The sequence below is a fragment of the Cebus imitator genome, unplaced genomic scaffold (assembly GCF_001604975.1).
Source record: "Cebus imitator isolate Cc_AM_T3 unplaced genomic scaffold, Cebus_imitator-1.0 Scaffold17, whole genome shotgun sequence".
NCBI lineage: Eukaryota > Metazoa > Chordata > Mammalia > Primates > Cebidae > Cebus > Cebus imitator.
In genome coordinates, this window is record NW_016107332.1 from 11,775,976 (window position 1) to 11,780,315 (window position 4,340).

A 4,340-nucleotide genomic window follows, 5' to 3' on the forward strand; every position below is an offset into this window, starting at 1 on the left:
ATCTAGTCCAAAGAAATGATGACTTGCATTAATATAAAAATCTGTACATGAATTTTTACAGTAGCTTTATTTATAACAGCAAAAACTGGAAACAAACTATTAATATATGTCCTTCATTGAGCAAATAGTTAAGCAAACTATAGTACATCCATACAATGGAATATAATTTTCCACAAATTTCTAGGAAAAATTGGATAGAATGGAAAAAGATAAGACAATTAGGATACAAATCAGAATACATGTCATCCACAGGTTGTGGTTATAGAAATGAAGAATGCTAACTGTCAGTGGTACAACCAGAAGCAAAACTACAGTCACAGGGTAGATATGGAGGCTGAAGGAGAGGTGGGATGCTTCTTGTTTAGGAAAATGGGTGGATATTGACCCTAATTTCTGAAATAGGAAATGCTATAGGAGTAAAATTGTTTTTAGTGGATGATAAATTTAGGTTTTATTCATGTTAAGTTTGAGATTGTCTTAGTCCATTTGTGCTGTTGTAACAAAGTACCACAGACTGGGTAATTTATGAAGAACAGAAATGTATTTCTAACAGTTTTGGAGGTGGGAAGTCCAGGATCAAGTTGCCAGCAGATTTGTTGTCTGGTGAAGGTCCAGTTTCTGCTTTCAAGATGGCACCTTGAATGCTGTATCCTTCAGAGGGGAGGAATGCTATTCTACATGGTAGAAGGTAGAAGGGCAAAAGAGGAACTCTCTCTGCCAAACCTTTTTTATAAGAATACTTCATGAAGGCAGAGCCCTTTACAACTTAGTCACATCCCATAGGCCACACCTCCCAATACTGTTGCATTCAGGATTAAGTTTCAATATGAATTTTTGGAGGAGACAAAAACCTACTGCCAGCTTCCACCTCCAAATTGGGGATTACAATTCAACATGAGATTTGGCAGGGTGAGGCAGCAAAATATTGTATAAAATGCTAAGTGGTTTAGGTACTTATCCTCTTGAAGCCAGACATGTGCTCACTAATATGGTAGCTCCTAGCTATGTACACCACAGCAGAAACTGTGGAGGGCATTCTAGTAAGGCGTATGTTAGGCAACTAGCTACACAAGCAGTCTCTAACTAACAATGGTTCCACTTATAATTTTTTTTTGAGACATGAGTTTCACTCTTATTGTTCAGACTGGAGTGCAATGGTGTGATTTCAGCTCACTGTAACCTCCGCCTCCCAGGTTCAAGCGGTTCTCTTGCCTCAGCCTCCCAAGTAGCTGGGATTACAGGTGCCCACCACCAGTCCAGCTAATTTTTGTATTTTTAGTAGAGACGGGGTTTTACCATGTTGGCCAGGCTGGACTCAAACTCCTGACCTCTGTTGCTCCACCTGCCTTGGCCTCCCAAAGTGCTGGGATTACAGGCAGGAGCCACTGTGCCTGGACTACTTAACAATTTTTTGACTTAATGATGTATTTATTGGGACATAGCCCCATCATAAATTGGGGAGCATCCTGAATTGTGGAGCATAGGTTTGGAGGAGTCATTCTCCAGGAGCTTGGGGAGAGATGCATAAGTCATAATGTGGATCTCTCTTTATTTCCTTAAAATAAGTGCCTATAAGTAAATTGCTTCTTCAAAAAGTATGAATTCTGTGAGGACTTACCAAATTTCTTCCTCCTCTTCCTACCACACACACTCCCAAGTGGCCCTTATGTTGCTATAATAAATAGATGCTACTGATGGGCATGTAAGATACTCTACAGGTTAGTTGGAGCCTTTGTGTGGTGGCTCACACCTGTAATCCCAGTAGTTTGGGAGGCCGAGGCAAGTGGATCACCTGAGGTCAGGAGTTCGAGACCAGCCTGACCAACATGGAGAAACCCATCTCTACTAAAAATACAAAATTAGCCAGGCATGGTGGTGCATGCCTGTAATCCCAGCTACTTGAAAGGTTGAGCAAGAGAATCCCTTGAGCCTGGGAGGTGGAGGTTGCAGTGAGCCAAGATCACGCCATTGCACTCCAGCCTGGGCAACAAGAGCAAAACTCTGTCTTGAAAAAATAATAATAATAATAAATTCATTAGTTGGAAGAGAGATTTCAGAATTATATCCCCTTCTATGTAAAAATTGCAACAACCCTCTGCCTTACTTGAACAGATTTGTAAATATTACATGGTAGTACATATCTGTGTCAGTACAGTTCCAGGCAGGAAAACAAATCATTCAAAGTATTTTAAACAGACACAATTTACTATGGAGAAATAGTTAAGCAGGTATTGAAGGCTAAAAGACCAAAAAGGGAGAAGATTGAATTAGAAATTTTAAACTTCAGGATGGCTACCATTCCTTGAGCTGGTGGAACAGAAGGCAGAAGTAGTAGTATCATAGCAAAGAGCAAACTCATTGTTAAGGGTGTCACCCTCTTAAGGTGAAGAAAAGAGGTGCTCTAGACTTTGTAATGGACATAGGCATTGCTCTAGATGCCAGTAGCAGAGCGTAAAAGAAATGGACAATAGTTTTCCCATGTTCCACCTTTTGATTTCCTTCCTGTGCCTTCAGTGGGCAGAGTCTTACAGGAAACCATCTAACAAAGAAGGCTGGGAAATGTAGTCTGTGTACTCCCTGCCTAGCCATCATCTCAAAGCAAAGGGTAGGTGAGTATGGGGCTCAAAGATTACAGGCAAATAACCTGCATAGCACCTTAACAGGAAAAAAAAAATCCTCCATTTGATAGTAAACGCCGTAAAGAAAAATTGACTTATTTCGTAGTTAATCTTTGATGAACTCTATAGACTCTAGGGCTTGTCACAGTGCTTGCCATATAAAATGTTCAATCAATATCAACAGATATTTAAATGAATAAATGCCTATTCTTACCATTGGTAAAATTTAAATCAGTATTCAACTTAAATGATTGGCAGGTAATACAATTGATTTTTAAAGAAATACATTTTAACTCATATAGACATTAATGTTTTACAGCATCCAAATAGTGCTGACATTACTCAAGGAATTTAGAAATACTTGTTCAAAATTGCCTTTCAGACCTAGTTCTTGAGAAATACATTATAATTATTTTTATAAAAGTGGGCAAGGACCAGTGGAAACTAGTCCTTGCCCGCTTTTGGCCCAGCCTGACTCAACTGGTTTTAATCTGGATGATTTAATATTATTTTTGAAAATTAAATCCACTCTCAAAGAACAGACTTGTTACTAATTTTGGTAAGTACTTACCACGACTTCCAATTAAACTTGAGGCAACATGATGTTTTAGTCCACTTCCGCCGAGATGGCAAATGTGGTGAATAATAATCGTAATAACTCAAATAAGACTTTGGCCTTTGCTACCTTCCTTTGAGGAGAGAATCACCACCTCCTAGCCCTCACCCTTCATCCTGCATCCCCGAAATTACTTCCGAGTAATTTCAGGAAGCTATGTGTTTCCTTACCACTTGGGTTATTTTCAGTTAAGACAAATGTACAAGCACAAAAAGGAGTCCCTTAGCTTCTGACTCCTAGGACATAACCCAAGACACACTTTACTGTCACACACTCATTTCCCTAAACGGAAACAGCTCTATGTGCCACGTTCTGTTTTTCCTTTCAATCACAGCTCTGTGAGGTAGCGATTACTCCTACCTCACTTATTACTCCCAGTTTACCGATGAGGAGACTCAGGCTCAGGAAGGTGGTTAACTAGCCAAGGCCACTTGGCTAGGAAGTGAGAGACCAAGGTTCACTCCTGGGCAATCTGGCTTAAGTTTGTGTTCTCAGTTAAAACAAACAAAAAAGTTAAAGGTATCTGGCAATTTTTTAAACGTCAGGAATTGTCATCTGTGTAATCAATTGAAAAGGGAGCCAGGCGCGGTGGCTCACGCCTGTAATCCCAGCACTTTGGGAGGCTGAGGCAGGTGGATCACGAGGTCAAGAGATCGAGACCATCCTGGTCAACATGGTGAAAACCCGTCTCTACTAAAAACACAAAAAATTAGCTGGGCATGGTGGCGCGTGCCTGTAATCCCAGCTACGCAGGAGGTTGAGGCAGGAGAATTGCCTGAACCCAGGAGGCGGAGGTTGTGGTGAGCTGAGATCGTGCCATTGCACTCCAGCCTGGGTAACAAGAGCGAAACTCCTTCTCCAAAAAAAAAAGAAAAGGGAATCAACACTTCGGAAACAGTGTGATACACCAAGGGAGTCTGATACCCTGAGAGGCAGAGATAAAGGAGAGGTCGGTGACTGTCCTCCTTCCGACCAGCTCAGATCATCCCATCCCGAGGCGACCTAGAGGCCTGAATACCCTTGTAGCGCTATAGACCCTTTTGTGTCCCTTCATAGTGGCGTCAGATCGCGAGCGTACGGAAGGAGGCGGGACTTCCGGGCCAAGC